The following is a 21,571-nucleotide window of genomic DNA, read 5'->3' on the forward strand; positions in this document are numbered from 1 at the left end:
ATGGTAACGTCCTTATCTGTTGGGGAAGGTCTTGTTAAGGCTCCTTGGTAGATTGGGGTGTTACAAAGTGGTATCAGAGCGGCGATTTTGGAACCTGTAACCAATGAGCCTAATGAACGTAGTGAGTCTAATAAAATGAACCTGGTGTATGTGTATTGGGAGTCCCGGCAATTGCTTGATTTTGGGTGGAAAGGCGCCCTCATTCCAAAATATCGGCCCAGTATGCTTAAGCCAGCCACTCCGAATAGGAATAATGAGTCGGGAGTTGTGTGTGTATATGTGTGTGTAGTATATGAGGTGGATGTAGGTATATCTGAGTCTGAGATGATGTCTTGTGTGTGCAAGTAGTAGCGTAGGAATGTGTAATTGTTTGTGTAGTTGGGAATGTGTGTGTATGTTGAAGAATGGCGGATGTGTGAGAAGTTTGCATGAGAATATCTGATAACGTGACAGTTGGTAATGAGTTACAAGTCGCTATATGTGCTTTAGATAATGTGAATTATCGTGTGGTGCTGTTGAATTTAACAGATGAATGATGTCGTATACCCTTGTGAATAAGTGTAACAATGTGAATTATATCTTGTGATCGCCGGATTGTGAGTGATATGTCAAGTAATATGGAAAAGTATGGATAATAGTGGTAGTTGGTTGATAAATGTAATGCTTACTAAAACTGTATGCACATGTTGGATGATGGAATTTGATATGTATAAGTAAAAGTAGATAATGTTGTTGTTATATATATATACATGTGAGTTAAAGTATGTCATTGTTAGATTGCATCGTAAGTGTTTGGAGTATGGTAGAATGGGATATGTAATGTTCGGTTGCGGAAAGTGTGTTTATATGAAAGCTAATGTTAATTGATAGTAATCGGATGGAAATAATCATAACGACTATCAAGTGTACCCTGGACTCCGAACGAGTTGTTGTTTTGCAGGAACGATTAATCGATTTCGCAGTATTTTGTTGCTTGTTTTAATCTTTCTCGACCGAGTACAAGTGCCTACACGACCAAGTAGGCCTTACTTGATCTAGTGGTGGGTCACTTGATCGAAATCGTTGGGAAAAAAAAACAGAATCGTGGTTTATTCTGACCAGCGGGAACTCAATCGAGCAACCCCAACTCGATCGAGTACCCAAGCCACTCGATCGAGTAAGTCGCTACAGTACACGGGTTATATCGAGACTCATACTCCCTTTTTCCTTCATTCTATTCTTATTTTCCTATCATTCAAAACCCTAAAATCCTTCTAAACCTTTCTCCTCCCAAAGTTTTTGGGCAATTTGTGTTTGAATCCTTCTTGTTACTTCACTCAATCTAATTGCAACTCATTCAAGGTAGGATTGCTACTCCTTTTCTTTGTTTTAATCAATTAGTAGTATGTGAAAGTGTTGATTTTTCTGAAAAATTCGTTTTACACCAGAAGTTTTACTTTCTAGTTGTTGTATTTTGATAAGAATCACCTTAAATTATTGTTGTTGAAGTTAGAATTGCAAAATCAAACCGATTTATGAGTATGTGTGGACCGAAATTTCTAGGGTTTACTCTTGAAAATTTGATTTTGTTCATCTTTTGCATCTTTAAAGGTTGGAATAGAGTAGGGAATGCTATTGGTATCATGTTTAGTGCTTGATTTTGATTAATTTCATCCAAAATTTCATCTTAAAACTTTGTCTTAATAAAGCCCCAAAACTTAATTTTGCCCAAATCTTTGTAATAATAATCTTTTTGTGAAGTTTATTTTGAGGGGTTAAGATCTCAATACTCCTAGAAATTGTGAAAATTTGGTGTTTTGTAACATTGAAACTGTCTTTTATGAAATTAGAAGGGTAAAGTGAAGTGGAAATTCTTGTTTTGTCTTAAAAGCTTTACTTCAGTTGACACTTTGCTTCACATGAATCTTTGGAAGTTCACTTTGTTTATGAAAACAAAAACCGATGTGTGTGTCTAAAAACATGTTGAAACTGATGCCAAAAGCCACAGCTGTAACCTGCCAGAGCAAGAGGTCGAGAGCCGCTGAGCCTGGGGTGGGGGAGGGGGAGTCAGGGGCCTACTGTTCCACCGGTTTCTGAGTATCCTACCATAGTCTTTGCTGATTTTAAGCAAAGAGATGCTTTTGTTGAGTTGATGAGTCATCGTATGAGACCCACTAGGTGCATCGACACGGGTATTTTGGAGGACCTGAAGATAGAGGTTGATGTGAGGCACATCTTTGAGACCCTGGGTTTGGCAGGGTTATATCATCTTAGGAAGCATTCCCACCCTTTTCTGACCTTAGAGTTTATGAGTTCCTTTGCTTATGATGCGGTAGCGAAGACCTTAGAGTTCCGTCTGATGAACACCAGCTTTCTCTTGACCATGGAACAGTTTTCTTCTCACCTTAGACTCGCACGATCCGAGAAGGGATCTCTTAGAGATATCCCGACTAAGTGTGGTGCTAGCATCTACATTCCTTGTTTCACCGGTAGACCTACTCCCACTTCAAGTAATATGTTGATTAATGATGTTCAGCATGTTACTTTGAAGATCTTCCTTCGAGCCTTGACTTGTTTACTTTATGATATGAAGGATGTGAGTAAGTTAAAATCGCATGAGGTTATGTTGCTGGTCGCTTATCTGAACCCCACCCGAGTGCACCGAGTAGCCTTTAGTGCCCCGGCCATCGTGTGTGATAGTTTGTCCTTGATCGCCACGTCTCCGACCCGGTACCTGGGTTGTAGTGCTATTGCCACCCGTTTAGCAAAGAGCTTGACTAGCTTTGAGGCCTCTTCGACTCTCAAACCTATGGTTTCGGTTGTGCCGAATTTGAACATGGCTTACTTCATCGGCCACAAATGGCTGAGGGTGTTCAAGGGTGGTGAGTTAGCTTGGAGGGTGAGGGGTATGAGTTGGATGAGAGTACCCGGCCCAGAGCATCTTCCTGTGACTGAGACTTTGACTGCAGTCGTGGTTGCATCGGACTCAGATGATGATGATGATGAGGCCCCCCTACCCAATAGTACTACCTGATCAATGGTCTTTTGGAGGAGCTGCAGGAGCCGGTCGGGGGAGACTAGGCTAGACCGGAGGACCAGGTACCTAGAGTGGGGAGAGGCCCCAGACGAGTAAGAGAGATGGTTGATGAGACTCAGCCAGTGCAGCCCGTGCCTCCACGATATAATTACCCCAGTTACGCTTCCTCTTGTATCCCCGAGATGCTGGTGAGTGAGCTCACAGAGAGGGTGTCCAACACGTTAGTGCTCCGGAACCTTCATGAGATGGCATACATGCAGGGCATTGGGACCGACCTGGCCCAACTAATTTGGTGGACGGGTGTCGGGAATGATAGTATAGTCTTTCACTCTTATAGAGTGGACCTGACCACATGGGGAGTCCCTGAGTGTTATCCCTTCGGTTGTCTGGCGCCATGGAGAGTAGGAGAAGACCCAGGTACAGGAGCGACCACAGGGGGAGGCACATCTGGAGCCGACATATCTGGAGGAGGAGGAGGAGGAGATGAGGATATTGTGGAGGATCGAGGTGGCGACCTCGAGTGATTTTCTTGTTGTTGTTGTCTAGTAAACTTATGATACTTGTTTCTGTTGTTTCATCGCACTTGGATTTATTTTGGTTTGTAACTGGCCATAAGGCCGTATTTTGTCGGAATTTCTGAACTCGTGATGCAGGTGTATAATATCAGGGTGAAACCCCGGAGATTGGCTATGATTTCTCAACTTCATGTTGCGTTGGAGGGTGACCTAACCTGCAGATACTCGATCGACCACCTACTGTGGATGACCTAGGTAGTGTTCTGACCTCTAGGTACTCGATCGAGTACGCATCACTCGATCGAGTAGCCTATTCCGGACTCAATCGAGTGCCTTCAACTCGATCGAGTGCCCCATGTTGACCGCAATACTCCCTTCTCTTGGACTTATGGGAAAGATTGGTTGATTATGTCTTGTGTCGCGATTGTTAATCATGCTTCTATATTTCTTGTTACACTACATATGTTATCAAGGTGGTTTATATTAGTTTCATGTGATGTCATGCTTTTAGCCAATTGCTAATCTTTCTAAACGGTGGTTAAGCTTTAACGTCGGTAATGAAAGGATTCATTAACCCTCAAATTCAACTCGTTAATTTTATATCTAATTACTCATTGATTAAATATGATGATCTTATGCATGCATAACAAAATGTAAACAAATAAGTAAAGAAAATGTTCCTTACAGAAGGGAAAAAACGGTTTAAGGGCACAAGCAAGAACTCCTTTCTTACTTGTTCTTGAGCTTAAACAATTGGATGATCCTCCTTGTCCCAATATTGTGAGATCCTCCTTTCAATTGCACCAAGACTCACCCTTAAATCTAATCCCCCCTACTACTAAGAGAATAAAAACTCTTAGTAATTTTCCCGCCTAAGAAAATAACTCTCAAAACTATATATGGAAACAATATTACATTTATATTTATCTCTTTTACAAGAAACAATTATTATCCCTAATTTATTAGTATACAATCATTTCCATAAATGCTATCCTTCATCAGCTACACTCTAAAATTACGCAAATCTCCTTTTTATAGTATTATCCTTCATCAGTTAGACTCTAAATATGGTTTTCTAAATGACGCAACAAATTTTTATGTATTTTCTTTATTACAAATAAAAAATAAAAATAAAAAATATTAGTTAATTATTTGTAAATTGTCTTTTAAATGCATAGTATACTATTTTTACCTGTTTTCGTTATAAGGTAATACGCATTTTAATTAGATCTTACATCACTTAATTTTATTTTATGTCATATCCAATAACGATATAACATTATAGTGTTATTTTTAACAGTAAAGTAAAAACAGTTTCAGATAAAAATAACTTAAAATTTTCGTTTTCTACCTCTTACTAAGATTATATTTAGTACTACGTACATTATAACATTAAACTCCAAGTATAGTTAATTTATACAATTAATTTAATAAGAAAATTTCTTTATAAAACAAATCTAAGAAATACCGTTCTGTAGCACGGGAACTATACTAGTTTATATATTAACTAGATATATAAAATTAGAGACCTTAAAATATAATCTTGTTATTATTTCTATTACTACTTTTAGTAATCTAAATATAAGATATATGAACAATTTAATTTTCTTTTCTAAAACTTTATTTTAGAGAGAAGAAGAGAGAAGAGTAAGATAATGAAATTGTGTAAGAATGAAATGATGAAAAATAAGAACAATTCTTATTTTAAGAGGGGAAAAACCGGTTGGGAGGGGAGAGGATTAGAGAGCCAATGCATGTAAAAATTGCTCTTGCAATAGTCCTAATCAAAACTTGTTAGAGTGTAGAATAGACCATAATAGTAATCATTATGTATTCCACTCAATTAAATAATTAAACAATTTACCCTCCAAATCTCCTCTAAAAACCGGTCCATTAGATAAAATGGACTCCATTTTATTTTTGTCAATTTTGCTATTTTGTCATATAAGGTGTGACATGTGACATATAACATGTTATTAATAATATTAATGCATATTTAATAATTAAATATCATTTTATATATTAATTTAATTATATACAATAATTGACTAGTAATTCCCAATTACATGTAAATAAAATGGTCCATGTTAATATAATCTACAACATATTGTAATTATAATTAACTGTTCATTCTTAATTTAATTGTTTCATAATCAAAATTTTAGTAATATAACCTTAATTACTAAAAGGAACCTTATTTAATCGAATTACAATAAGATTCATATTCTTACTCACATTCGTGAATTGTTCTATTTTAAGGAATTAATTAATCTGTATCATTATACAATTAATTAATTTTATCTATTAAGGGAAATGTCCTTTAGGTGTGACCTTACGGGATCAACTGATCACCACCGTCAAACGACAGTAATGTCAAACTCTAGTCAGCCAATCATTACCGATTAATGTTGATCAGTTGATGTATAAAATGAATCATCCCTTTATGTATTCTTATTATGAGTTTTAATAATATGATCGCACTATTGTCGAGGACACATACTCCAACAATCTCCCACTTGTCCGAGACAAGTGTGCGTCACCAATTTTCTTGTCCTATTACTATCTCCCACTCAATGCAAGGTGTCTTGCAGGTCGTTCTTGCAAGTGATCATATCAAGAGTGCATTCCTCGATTTGGAGAGTAACTGTCCGACCGAAATTATCTACCGTAGATACCTTCCGAGCGTGGCCACGCATTTTTAGTTAAATAATCCTCGAGTGGCCCTGAGATTTTTAAATAACCCTGACAAGGGGATGGACAATTCCTATCGCACTATTCCCTTGGTTAGCCATAGCTCATCATGACCCAAAATATGCCCATTAGACCTCATTTACGAAAATCGTAGAGCATAATTTAAAGTCAATCAGAAACTGTGGCAACTTGGGCGAATAGTCTTTAGTCAAAGAATTGACTCAAAAGAATACTATAGTAGCTCTCGCCACGACCAAGCTATATGAATTACCAGAACTCTATAAGCGGTCACAGCCCGACAAAGTGTCTCTTACAGTCTGTCTATGTGATCGACTAGTCATCTCTTATGACTCTATGGCATTTGAACTTGCCATCAATCGACTCACAATCTAGTCACTTAGAGACGTCACCTCATATGACTGACCAGGGGCAATTACTATGTTAATCCAGTTCACTTTAATAGGGTTCAATGTTGTCTCAACAACCTATTCGGATATAACAAGGTAATAGATGAGTTTAAGAAAGTTAAACGATAAATGCGATTATCACATATGAATAGTTAATACCATATTACTACTTCATATCTTATAATCTAAAGTGTATATATATATATTATACTTATCAAGGTGCAATAAAAGCTTGGTTAGTGGATATACTATGTATCCATTTGGTCCAACTTTATGAATTGCTTTCTCCTTCTATTCAATGTCATTTCTAATGTCATGAATTTCTCTGAGTACATGTCTTGATTTCTTCATAGACTTGGGTCTTTTAACTTGTAAAATGCTCCCACTGTTATCATATAACTTGTGATAAAATACTTGGCGAAAGGATCTACCCATAGTTCCTTTATTAATCACCACATCACAACGTACTCAAACTCCATTTGTAGAATTTGCAATGATTAATCCTAAAACATTTTTCTAGTCACTTACTCCTGAGTCAATAAAATTAGCCTAGGATTTCGTTAAATCCTTATAGGTTTGGAAACTAAAGTTTGTGTAACCCTTCAACACATAACTTAGTATGTCGTCCAAACACAAGAACGGATCCTCATTTCTTCTCAGGAATTATAGTGGATGTTCTTCAAGGCATTCAAATGACTTTTATACAAAATAACTTGTCATTGACTCATTATGCTCCAAGCATATGATTCATCATGACATGTGCATACATTGGCATACATGATCGTTCTAACGGTGGAAACATTAGCAATCGATTTCATGTGATCAACAACTCATGGGGTTCAGTGAATGACTATGACTCTATCATAGTAATTCCACTTTCATCTAAATGAATAACCTCCTTAACCTATGTTGATATTAAACCGATAATGAATCTTATCAACATAAGATACTTATCTACGTGCCAACTTAAAATTCCCTATATAATAATAGATTTGGAATCTTAAAATGCAACATGTCTTGTTTCATCGAGAATTGAAAACAAAAACACTTCTTCCTCAACGGTAGTGTTAGCATATCATCCTCACTGATATTAATATGAAAGACAATTTCTCCCACTGATCTCCATGTCTAAACATGACAATATTGACTCCCACTTAAATCCATGTATACTTATGGCTTCTCGACAACTCGAGTAAAACCATTTTTCTTATCACATAACTTGAGATGATCATTGCAATTTCTAAGTGTTGATTAAAACCTTGTGTTAATGTCACACACTCACACCCTTTCTAAATTCCTATTTAGAAATTGGTCTTAACATCTACCGTGATCAGTTACACTTTGAGGTGTAGCAATGATAATATGGATCTTAGCGTAGTTACCCTTTCACTCAGCTTTGTGGACAATTTAATGTCTATCCATGCAATTCTTATGCATAGACTTCACATTGGTTCGTTAGGCTCTTATGTAAATTTACTTGAAATTACTCGATGTAACCACTTCATAATCTTTATAAAATATCACTTTCTTATGGTCTCTTCACTAGTCTTGAGTTTGACCTAACAAGCTTTCTTTTGGTCTCTTCACTAGTCTTGAGTTTGATGCTAATTTTCTCCCACTCTATCTTTTGAAAAATACGCCTATTTTATCGAAAGATAGCTATGTAAGCAACAAATTATTCTCAAAAGTAAATGTCGCACATTATGACCTTAATAGATGACCCTCTTGTAATGACATTGTAATCTAGTAGTAAGATAGACAAACCTTTATAAGATAAAGGATTGGACTCATATCCATGTCTTATACAATTTTAGGGTCTTAAGACCTCCCATAACCCGTATGGAGTCTTCTAGGTGGTTTACAAGTCTTAGTTATAAGTGGCGTTTTCAATTGGTTTCTAAAATTCTCTACTTAGAGTTCAAATAACTCTATTTGACTTTTTAATCGTTCTATCTTATCTCAATTAAGATGTGATATTTGGTCATAAAAGTATAAGAGGGAATCAAATTCATGGCTTATGAACATATTACAATGATCCAATCGTTGTAATTCTTTTATAATCAATTTAAGTCAAATCAATTTATGTTTGTTGATGGGAAAGGTGCATAATGACAAGTTTTTAGAACAAAGAAAATTCCATAAACCGAATGACTTGGGTTGAAAGCCAAGCCATTAAAATTCATACAACCATTGTTTGCAAAATGGAAATAAAACAAACTTCCATGTCCAACATGGAAATCAAAAAAGTTCTAAAAAAAAAAAGTCAAAATACAATAAAACTAAGAAGACAATACAAAATAAAAAGCCAAGCTTCCATAGGTCTTCTACTATGGGCGGCTACACTAGCATCCCTTGTTGAAGATCATACTCAAGCTTGCGTGTCCATGCCTTTGTCTTTGCTCACATGCCCTATATCACATTTAAAAGGGTGAGAATCACAACTTGTATCTGAATACTAAAGTTGAGATTTATATCAACAACACAAAAATCAGAGAACTTACTACCTACTGGAGTCACACGTCCAGCTTTAGCATCTCCATGACACTTTGGGCAATTTCGCTTCCAATAGCCCGTACCACAACAATAGTGAAACTTATCTTCGGAAGATGCACCCTCTTTAGGCTTGGATGAGCTATTCCCAATAGCTTTCCCTTTGCCCTTGTTGGGAGTGGGTTTCTTACCCTTTCTAGCGCTTTTCTTGAATTTCCCCTTGCTTTTTTCATTAATATTGAGCACATCCTTAGTCTCACTCACATTGAGACCCATGTCTCTCTCGGCTTGTACAAGCAAGTTGTGAAATTCATGGAGAGAGGTTTTCATGTTTTGCATATTGTAGTTTACCCTAAACTGTACAAATGCTTTGATGCGATTCAAGGAATGGAGAACTCGGTCAATAACGAGTTATTCGGGAATTTTAACCTTTTGCAATTTGAGTGTTTCAACATGCTCAATCAATTTGAGTACATGAGGGCTCACTTTTTTACCCTCTTTGATGTTGAGCTCAAAGAATGCGGAGGCCGCCTCATATTGGATGATCCTAGGAGCTTGTAAAAATATGGTCACAAGCTTGGTGTAGATCTCATAGGCGGTGCCTATGTTAATAGCACTCCTTTGGAGATCGACATCCATAGAGAAGATCAAGACATTCTTGATCGCGGCCGATTCCTTTAGTTAAGCCTCATAGGCCTCCCTAACCGTGGTGGTGGACATAGTAATAGGTATAGCGAGAGCGGCTTCGGTAAGGTAACGAACCTTGTCGTCACCTTCCGCGGCCAAGCGGGATTGCGCATCCCAATCAGCAAAGTTAGTGCCATTCTTTTCAAGTTTACATCGATCTATGAAGGATCGGAGCCAAGAAGCATTAGTGAGAGGTGGAGCGGTTCCACTAGTACAAGCGGATAAATCGAAGTTGTCATTGCAAATTAATCGAAATTGACTACAAAAAGGAAATGAAGGAAATAATTAACATTTATCATTTTTACTTGTAAATATTTTAACAAGGTTTTAAAGAAAATATGCATTTATATAATGACCTCGCACCAAAATTATATAAATGATTGTGAGATCCAATTTTATACAAACATGGGTACGGGAAACCGATACAACCCATACTTGGATAAATTTGGTGAATTAACTCTTTAATTGATTCTACCATAGAATTCTCGGTCGATGTATTTCATAAATTCCATCTCTAGCCCGGAACATAAGACTAGTCTTTATATCCCGTTGAGTCCAACCAAATTTCGCGTGTAATAACGTTTTATTACCCCACTTACCCAATGAAAAATGAAAGTACCACGGGGAACTGAATCTACCCTAAATGTCAAAGGGATTCATCAGTCCTACTATTTGATAAGGCTAATCTCAATTTTAAATATGTGAGAGGTCTTGTCGATTTATTATTTATTATCTTTAAGTGAACTAAGTCGATGAATACTCGATAATTATAATTGACAATAGTCGATAAGACTGATGTGACTCATATTTAAGCACATTTAGTCCCCGAATTAACCTCGTTCCTATGCTTTATAGTGCATAATTGGGTCATTTACTATCTTTAGTTTCCCATTTTGCATATTCTTTGAGGTTTTGTTTCCTTGGTAGGAAAGGAGTGCTAACCTTGCATTTACATGGCGAAATGGAGCTAAATTGATCGCATCTAATGACCAAGCATCAAAGAGAAGACGATACTAGAAGGTCTATGTAGATAATAAAGTGAAATAGGCAATGACAAAAAGATCCTTGCATCCCCAGAATGATCCTCGCGGATTATGAAGGAAGAAAAGAAGAGAAGCAGTCTGCCGTGGGATCCGAGCGGATCAAAGAGGATCCGAGCGTCTCCAACCACCACCATCCGAGCATCCCGCAGCCAAGACGCTCGTCTTGCAGCCAAAGGATCCAAGCGTCTTCCAGACAATCCGCTCGGATCACAGCCCAGAGAGCCCGTGCTATTTATCAAGATGCACGGATCGTGCCAAGACTAGCAAAACGGAGATGCTCATTTCCTTCGAGAGGAGCATTTCCTCAACTTTTCTTAAGGACTTAATAGTCATTTCAGCCCTTAGTAACCCTAATCTTTGTACTTAATCTTTACTATAAATACCCCATTGTACTACCTAGAAAAAAAGAAAAGGGGTAATAGATTAGTAATCAATTCCTAATCAAGTTTTAATCATTCCTTAATCTTTTAATCAACTCTTAATCTAGTCTTAATACAAATCTCAATACTTAATCTTTCCTTAATTTCTCTATTGTTCGTCATCTATTTTGGGTAATTAGAAGATTATTTGGGTTTATTTGGAGGATTGACAACCTTCCATCAATCATCAAGTACTTCTATTATTCTTTGCTTTATTATTTGGAATCATCTTCATAGGTATAATTCTCTCTTAACCTTGTTTAATTATTGTTAATCATTTCCATTTATTCATCATGTTTTGTCTTACTAGTATGATTGACAACCTTGTTAGCATGTTAAACTTGATAATGAGTGAGTAGTTTCTTTAACTAGGGTTAATGGGGAATTAGGGGGAACCAACATGGGGATTGATTCATGATTAATCTAATATGTTTTCATAATTAATTTGCTTGCTTGTTGTGATTTCAACTTATGCACATGTTATGTTTGATGAAATGCGAGCCTATGAATCCATGCATTTTTTACCCATCGCCTATCTTTTCAATGAGACTTGTAAGCTTATACACCAACTCGAGTCTCATTAGACCATGCATATAGTTGGATAGGAAGGACTAAGTCGACTTGTAGGTGTTGTACAATCTAATAGATTCGCCTCCGGGACCCAAACCTTCTTAGGGATTGTAAGCTAATACACCAACTCGATCCCATCACAACAATAAGTGCTTGCATCTAGTAGAGAACATGTTTGTATGATCAACTCCCATGAATCCCCTATGAACCCATGACACCCTAGTGCCTTTAATCAATTGTTTTCATCTCATTTTAATCTTCTTGCTTGTTTTATTTCCTTGCTTTTATATTGTTGATTAGTTTATTTGACCTCTTATCTCAACCCAAATTGTGACACCCTTAGACACAACCATTTGCAATTGAAAATCCTACATCAATACCTGTCCCTTGGTATCTGACCTTTACTTGCCTCTTTGCTAAGAGTAGTTTGTGAAGTTATAAATATTGTTTTGGTTAGGTAGCTTTTGACGACGAGTTTAAACCATGACCAAAAATGGCGCCGTTGTCGGGGACGGTGTTAACTTGATTTGATTTTCTTTAATTTTTTTTAGTTGTGTCTTTCTTTACCTTGGGGAAGTAAAACTCCTCAAGGTTGTTCTAATTATTTTCGAGTTGTTTGATATTTTGCATGTCTAGGAGATCACAAGGTAACTTGTTACCCATTGATCTTGAAATTGAAAGAACCTTGACCAACAATAAAAGACTTGCTAGAAGTACTTTAAGAGGTATTGGACAAATTGTGGACATTCAACCAAATAAAATTGAGTTTATGAACCCTTTTGCAAGAGAAGGAGATGATAACCCAATACAAAACCCACTACAAAATCAACCCACAATGCCTAAATTTTCATCACATTCCGTACCAACCGAGGAGAACCTACCAAATGGTACTCCTACACCACAACATTTAACCGGTAATTTCATTGCCAAATCCGCATTCATATAATTAGTTGAGAGTAGCCAATTTGGGGGGATGCCTAGTGAAGACCCTCATTCTCATATGGAGACTTTTTGTGACTATTGTGATACGATTTCTCAAACCGGAGTTACTCAAGACCAAATCCGATGGGTCTTATTTCCTTTTTATTTGATTGGTACCGCAAAACAATGGTTGAAGAGCCTAGACAAGGCTACTCTTGGTATTGATTCTTGGAAGAAATTGGCACTTGCTTTCTACAAGAAATTCTATCCTCCGGAAAATACTAACATGTTGAGAGCCCAAATCACCAGGTTCAAACAAAGGTATGAGGAATATTTGTATGAAGCATGGGAGAAATTCAAGGACACTTGTCGATCTTGTCCACACCATGGACTTAGCGAGTGGTTCCTTGTACAACAATTTTGGAATGGTCTATATGAAGACTCCCGAAACATTCTCAATATGGGATCCAATGGTATGTTCACCGAAGTTGATGACAATCAAACATGGAACAAAATTGAGGAAATGGCGGTCCATAACTCGCAATATAGTAGACCTCGGAAGACTACTAGGGGAGGAAAGCATGAGGTGGATTCCATTACTCAATTGGGTGCTAAACTAAGTGCTCACATTGACACCATTAATTTAAAATTTGAGAAGGCCATGGCTAAACTTGAAGAGGCCTCCAAATCACCGAAACAACATGTTAATGCTATGGTGGCATCATCATCAATTCCAAGTGGAGTATGTGAGAGTTGTAGAACTTTGGGACATGACCAAAGTGAATGTAGGGGAACAAGTGAACAAGTGAATGCTTTCCAAGCATACAAAAGTGGCACCCCTTATTCCAACTATTACAATGAGAACACCAAATTCCATCCAAACTTTTCATACAAAAGCCAAAATGTTCAAAACCCTCAACCAACATACACCCCACCTCCAATGAGAAATCAAGCTCAAAGACCCTTTTACAACCAAAGCCAAGGTTATCAAAATCAACCTCCATACAATCAATCCAATAACCAAGGTTTTGATGTTCATAAAGCGGTCCTCCAAATGCAAAAGAACCAACAAGAATTTTTCACTCAAATGCAAAAAGATAGCCAAGCAAAAGACATCACCATTAACAACATACTAGCCCACACCAAAATGTTGGAAACCCAAATGTCTCAATTAGCATCTTCTAGCTCACAAAGACAAAAGGGGCAATTACTACCTCAAAGTAATCCCCCAAGACATGAGTCGGTGAGTGTCATCCATTTGAGGAGTGGTACAAGGTATAAAGGGCCAAAGAAGCAAATTGAGGAAGACATTGTGGAGGCTAGTGACAAGGAAAGAGTTGTGGAGAACTCTAAGGAAGAAGAACCCACCATTCAAGAAGTTTCAAAGAATAAGAATGAAGAGAAGGCTAAAGAGAAAGAGCCTATTGTGATTAGACTTCCATTCCCAAGTCGTCAAGCTACGCCTAAGTTTGATGAACAACTTGGAAAGTTCATGGAAATTATGAAGAACTTAGAAGTTTCAATCCCAGTCACGGAATTGATCAACCATGTTCCGGCCTATGCAAAGTACATGAAAGATATTCTTACCATGAAGAAATCCATCCGGAAGCTAGAGACTATTGCTTTCACTAAAGTGAGTAGTGCTATTCTTCAAGGAAGTTCACCTCCAAAACTCAAAGATCCGGGAAGTTTCTCTATTCCATGCACCATTGGTGACACTACAATCAACAAAGCTTTATGTGACCTTGGAGCAAGTGTAAGTGTCATGCCATACTCGGTATGCAAGAGGCTAGGAATAGAAGAACTCAAGTGCACCAATATCACGCTTCAAATGGCGGATCGATCAACAAAGATACCTTTAGGGGTATGGGAGGATGTGCCCGTGAGAATTGGCAAAGTCTTCATCCCGGTAGACTTTCTCATTATAGACATGGAGGAGGATTCCAACATTCCTATCATTCTAGGAAGACCTTTCTTGCACACCGCGGGAGCGGTAATTGATGTGAAACATGGAGAGCTCACACTTGAAGTGGGGGATGAGACAATCACTTTTAATCTTGAAAAGACAATGAGAGCTCCCCGACTACATGAGCCATGTTTCATGGTTGACCATTATAGCCGAGAAAGTGATAAGAAGAAGTTGGCATCTCAATGCAAAGAACAAGCTATGGGTAAAGAATCACCACCCATACGGAAGAAGAAAGTGGATAAATTTCAAGATGCTCCATCCAAGGAGCAAGAAAATTTCAACAAGAATGAGAGCTTGAATAGCTCACCATCACTCATGACAAGAAATGAAGAAGGCCTTATTGGCCATGATGACAAGAAGGAAGAAGAGTTGTTCTCATCAACTCATGATATTGTTGGGGAACAAGTAGATGAAGTATGCGGTCTATGGGATGATGAGTTTGAAGGATTATTCAATCCTTATATTGGTAATGCTATGACCTAAGACCAAGGCTTTGGTGATCATTTTAACTCAAGTCACCACAATGTAGATCACAATGTGCAAAGGTCTATTGAAGATCTTTATCATAACAATGAACAAGCCTTCGACTACTTCTACAAAGTGTTGAGCAACATCAACAACACCTTGGCTATGCCCTCTTGACATCTCATCCATGAATGAGAGTTTGGTGGAGTCCTCCCTAAGCCACCATTTGTAAATATTTTAACCCCCTAAACTTGCATTTTACTTATTGTATTGCATTCTTTGTCAATTATTGGATTTAAATTTGTACATTTTAATCAAGATTATCATTTTGAGAGAAAGAGAGGGAGGGACTTAAATGTTTCTTGATGTGTAGTGTTTGAACTAGTGTGAGGATAGCAATTGCCTAGGCTATCCGAGCCTTCGTAGTGCACCCACAATGAAGACCAAAGGAATGAAGAAGGAATGACATGGGATATGAAGATACCCGTGGGTGGAACTGAACCAGTGAGGTACATGAGTGATCCGAGCGTCCCAGAGGGAAGCCGCTCGTCTTGGAAGAAATCCGAGCGTCCTGGCAGTAAGACGCTCGTCCTGACAGAGCTGAAAAGAAAAATTTGGTACTGAACTACAACCCGAGCGTCTCCTTAAGAATCCGCTCGTCTCAGTCCAAAGACGCTCGTCTCAGTGAGAATCCGCTCGCCCTGGTTATATCAAAATTTGGGATTTCACTCTGACCTTAAATACGAGCGTCCCCAGAACAATCCGCTCGTCTCAAGCCAGAATCCGCTCGTCTCCTCCTGAAGATGCTCGTCTCAACACCGGTTTCATTTTCTAATGCTAACTGAGCTACAATCCGAGCGTCCCGTGCCTAAGCCGCTCGTCTCCTACTGCTGAATTGCAAAATCACGGGATTTAAATCATCCTTTCCCATTTCATTTCATTCTTTCAAAACACAAACACATATTCAAAACCCTCAAAACCCTCAATCCCTCCATCCATAAAACTCAATTTCCTCAACCAAATTCACCAAAATCAATCCCAAACTTCCTCAAAACTCAATCAAATCACTCCTTTATCAACAAAAAGCCATTCAAACATCAAAATCCTTATAGTTTGAATCGATTTTCTAGGGTTATAAGCAAATTTCGAAAATCCTAAATCGATTTGGGATTCATTGAAGCTTGAGGATACTAGAAGAATTCAAGCAAATCATTGGTTGTGGATATATACAAGGAGAAGAACAATGGCTAGGACTAAAGGTGGAAACAAGGCACCTCCAAAACAAACTCTCTCAAAGTGGCAACAAGCTCTTCAAGCTTCAAAAGCTTTGGTGGTTCAACAAGCAAGAATGGAAATTCAAGAAACTCCTACTCCTATGGTGGAAACTACTACTCCTATTCCGGTTATTGAGCAACTACAAGAATATCCGGAGGTAATTTTCACATCCGACTCCCATAGGAAAAATTTTGTGTCTCTTGCTAAGAAATCGATTTTGCCCACCAAGTTTATTTGCCAAGATGCCTTGACCAAATTGGGTGTCCTTAAAAGAACCAAGAACTTCTTTGAGTCTATGGGGTTGCTTACATTGTTTAATATGCAAGAATTGACCTACCCCTCCCTCACCTTAGAATTTCTAAGTTCATTGAAAGTCACAAAGGTGGACACTCGAAGGAATATTGAATTCCGCCTTGAGAATGTGGATAGAAAGATGTCCTTTAATGAGTTTGGAAAGGTATTTGGTCTTGATAATGACTCGACTTATGAGAAGAAACCTTCAACAAAATATGATCCCGCCCCTTTGTGGAAATCTATTACCGGGAGGAAATTCGAATCATTCCATGAATGTCGTGCCCTTTATGTTCAGCATCAGGGCATAAGGGTGTGGCACAAGGTTGTGGGAAATACACTTATTGCTAGGAAGGGGACTAATCATTTCACCGAACTTGATTTCATCTATCTTGAGTCAAGCTTGAATGTCGATAGGAAGTTCACCAAGAAATACAATATTCTTCAACTTTTAATCGAAAGGTGGCTTACGATCGACCATGGTAAGGAAGTTGCGGCCTTTATAGTAAATGGGGGATTGGTAACATGGTTGGCAAAGCACTTCAACCAGAATTTCAACAAAGATGACACTTATAAGCCGGTTAAGGGAGGCCACCTCATTGATCTAGCCACTATGGTTCACAAATTCTATTGGGTCAAGAATGACAACCTTGACAACAAATTTGAGTGGCTTACAAAAGATGCCAAGTCCTTCATTCTAACAAACAAAATTTTCCGACTCAATGTCTGAAGCCCAAACTATCTTCTTCCACTCTCCGAGGAAGCCGAGTTGATAATGCAACAACATATGGAGGCTATTGTCGAGCCCTCCTCCTCTATTATCACTCCACCCTACCCGTTCACCTACCAAGAATTCCGACCCGAAAATGTTGAGGAGGGTAACGATTACTTGACTCTACTAACGCAACACATGCATAAGCAAGCCCATGAAGACCGAGTCAATGCCTATAGAGCTCAATATCCGCCCCTCTTACACCTAGATAGGCAAGGACTTCTTGACCCATCATGTCCTTTGCCTAGTTGGTCGGATAGGGAAGTATTCTTTCCTAATACTCCTAGGGATGCTAGCATGGGTGGTGAGGAGATTGTTGTTGAGAGTGAAAAAGAAGAAGAGGGAAGTTAGGAAGAAGAATAAAGCTCAAGTGATGATGGTGAAGCCTCCGGATCTATGGAGGTAGATGATGATGATGATGCTAGTGAGGAAGTTGATGATGATGATGACGATGGAAGTGATGTCGCTATGAGCGACAATTGAGGATAAGCAAGCTTTTTGGAGGATGCCACAATGCATTGTGAGTTTCCTACACCTCCTTTAGCTTTGTTCATTTCTCTTGTTTTTTAAATTTTTATCTTGATCATGTGTTTGAGTCCTAGAAACACTCAAAGGACTCCCACCTCGGTCCCATTGAGGTGTCTTTTATTGTTCCCACCATGAAAAATCCAAAATGACAAATTTAGATTCATGCATAGCATTCTTGTGCATGAACTTTCCCAATTTTTGACATTAAAAATAGTGTCTCATTTGGTTTGGGGAAGTTCAAGCATAACCATTGGGAGTTAATTCAAATTATGCTCTCCAACCAAACAAAAAATTCATGCATCATATAGTATAGTGTAGTTTGCATCACTTGTTTATATATTGTTGGGCCTGGAATTTCGCACTACTGACAGGATGGAATTCTACCCTGGCCTGACGATCAGGGCAGGTCCGTCAGGGTAGTCCAAGTTTGGCACCAGCCGCTGAGCCTAGACTCCCGCGTCATCTTCAGGATCAAGTTCAACCCTGGCCTGACAATCAGGGTGTCAGGACGTCAAGCCATCAGGGTATCAGGACGTCTGGCTATCAGGGTATCAGGAGACAGGCGCCAGGCCGGAGAGGACAACGGTCAAGTGTAAGGTCAACATTTGACCAAGTCAACGATAATTATATATAAGATTATTACCACATTAATATGGTAATTAAGAGCATATTGATGATGAAGATTCTGTCATAAATAAGGAGCATTAATAGGCATTAATGCACAATAAAGACAACAATTAAGGAGGAATATTCAGCATTAAGTACAAAGATTTGGCAGCCATTTATCCTGGCTATATAAGGAGCATTTGAAGATCATTTGGCGAGACGAGACATACTTTAACAAATACAACACACACTCTACAAGATTACAAGCCACACAACACTTAGAGAAATATTACAAACATTGTCATTATCATACTCATATTCTCTCAATATCATAGTGAAATCCCCTCCTAGCTTGGTGTCCGTGGTTTTTTCCCATTCAAGGGTTTTCCACGTACAAATTCCTTTGTCTTATTGTTCACTTTATTTGCATTACTTTTATTATAATCAAACCTGCCTAGGGACGATTACTTCGAAATAGGATAATACTAGTTAACCCCCATACTATTCTACCCTGATCATATTTACAGCCTTGCGCAAAATATGGACAAAACAATTGGCGCCCACCGTAGGGCAACTAGTTTATTAATCCTACAAAAATGTTCACAAGATTTTTTCTTGTCACAAGCTTGAGAGCCTTGAGAAAAATTGGTACAATGGTTTTTTATAACTCTCGTTTGGAACGAAGAAATGCAAGATCCGAGGGAAGTATTACTAAAAAAAGTCAAAAGTCCTTCCAACGATCATAAGTGTTACAACTCCCGGTGTTGCCTAAGGAGAATGTGGAATTCAAGGGCATATTTGTCACTAAAGAAATTCAAAGATAAGTTTTTCCTATACCTAATACATGTTTTGCAAAGTATAAGAAATATATCTTAAAATTTTGCTACTTGCTTTTATTCTACGGTGAATTTTCCTAATTATAATAATTTGATGTTTTTAGGGAATGTAACCTTAAACTTCAAAGAATTCGAGCATGGCTGCAAAACTTACTCCTGACCGGAACAGGCTTCCAAGTCAGTTATGAATAGTATCAGTGCAGGCCTGATCATCATTTCAAGCCTGAACATTCAGTTCAACCCTGAACGGTTATACCAAAGCCTGATTATTCTTAAAATCTGATCAGGACAGGTCAGTCCTTTCAAGGCAGGGAATGTTAGCCTGATTATTTGTAAGATTTGATCAGGTGAGGTTAATCCTTCTACCGCCATAGCGCAAAAATGAATCATAAAGGTATTCAAGTATTCCTGCAATGGTAAGTTGTTATTATTTGCATAACGTTTAAATAAATATGTCATCATACCACATATTGCTAGGTAGATACGAATCAAATACTTTTTAAGTGACCATGTTACATATGATAGTTTTTGGGCTGTCCTGATATGCCAGGATTAGTCAAGCCAAGCCTGACCTGATTGACCTTTTGATGGATGAATTAACATGTCATGACTAGCCTATCCTGATATGCTTAGATCTATTATCATACTACTTCTATGAATCCTTGCATGATTACTCATTAACTTTTCGTTATTATATATCAAGCATGTCTAGTATGAGATTATAACCTTTGATCAATAGAATTTTTAATATTAACATGTTACACACATTACACATCATGAACGTTTAGAGACATAATCTATCATCGCCTGCTAGTTCACATGGTTGTGATTTATAATTCATGTGTATCATTTATAAGCTACTTATGATATCCTTGTAAGATATTTCGGTCCTGCCAAGTGCAACTTTATGTGACATGTGGTAAGTTTATGAGTTACATTGTGACTAAAGGAGACATAACAGTCAGTCCTGAACAGATTAAAGCAATACTGGAGTTCCAATTACCAAAACCAGTCAGGGACATCCAAAACTGACAGGGCGGATTCTGACCTGAACAAAAATCAGCCTTGGACTGTTATTTTGAAACCTTAAAGCCTTCCGAGTCAGGCCTGAATTAGCTCAATCTTGACACATCTGTGAAGTCTGTGCGACAGAAAAAGTGCAACTCCGCCCCTGAAAGAAATATAAACATCTACGAGGAAGTAAAAAAAACTCCTGAATACGAGGCAACATTATCCAAGGATTAGAAGCTATATTTATCATCGTCTCCATTTTTACTGGCCAAGCTAGGCAAAGGAAAACCCCTGACGCTTTATCTCTTTCTCGTTGATACTACTGTCAATGCCTAGTTAAAGTACATGAAGGTCAGCAACATCATGTCTATGATGTAAGTAAAAGTCTACTAGATACTGAAATGAGGTATGATTTACTTGAAAAATATGTTTTAGCTTTAATTATATCGTAAACCAAGTTGCGCCCTTATTTTTAGTCTCACCCTATATTAGTTAAGACTAACCTACCCATAAAATCTATCCTGCGTAAGTCTAAACCGACAGGCAGGGTGGCCAAATGGTCAGCCCAACTTAGTACCTATGATATTACCTTTGAACCCAGAACAACGATCAAATCACAGGCCTTAGTAGACTTTGTGGCTGATTTCAGCCCTAACCTGGAATTAGACCTGGCCAAGGAAGTTAACCAATTGGAAGATAAGACCTCAGACCAAGAATGGACCTTGTTCATAGATGGGGCATCAAATGCCAGGGGGACAGGATTAGGATTAGTGCTTAAATCGCCACAGGAAGACATGATAGCTTAGGCTGTAAGCTGTGAATTCAAAGCCACCAATGATGAGGCTGAGTATGAAGCCCTCATAGCAGGACTCAAGGTATGTCTAGACCTCAGTGTTCAAAACCTAAAGGTAAAAACTGATTCACTTTTAATTGCAAATGAAAAAAAAGGAATTTATGCAGCAAAGGATTCAAAATAAATTTTATGTTTAGAATACGTTAAAAACTTTGCGCTAAGTTTCATTCATTTGATATAGATCAAATATCAAGAGACCTGAACAC

The 21,571-nt window shown here is 38.0% G+C and overlaps 1 non-coding gene across 1 annotated transcript; it reads right to left on the bottom strand.

Moving 5' to 3' along the window:
- Positions 1-13,045: 13,045 nt before the first annotated feature.
- On the bottom strand, positions 13,046-13,152 carry LOC141640575 (small nucleolar RNA R71). Its single transcript, XR_012543069.1, has one exon. It is a non-coding gene; the product is annotated as a small nucleolar RNA R71 (small nucleolar RNA).
- Positions 13,153-21,571: the final 8,419 nt, after the last annotated feature.

Source organism: Silene latifolia, unplaced genomic scaffold, assembly GCF_048544455.1.
Source record: "Silene latifolia isolate original U9 population unplaced genomic scaffold, ASM4854445v1 scaffold_88, whole genome shotgun sequence".
In the NCBI taxonomy this organism is placed as follows: Eukaryota; Viridiplantae; Streptophyta; class Magnoliopsida; order Caryophyllales; family Caryophyllaceae; genus Silene; species Silene latifolia.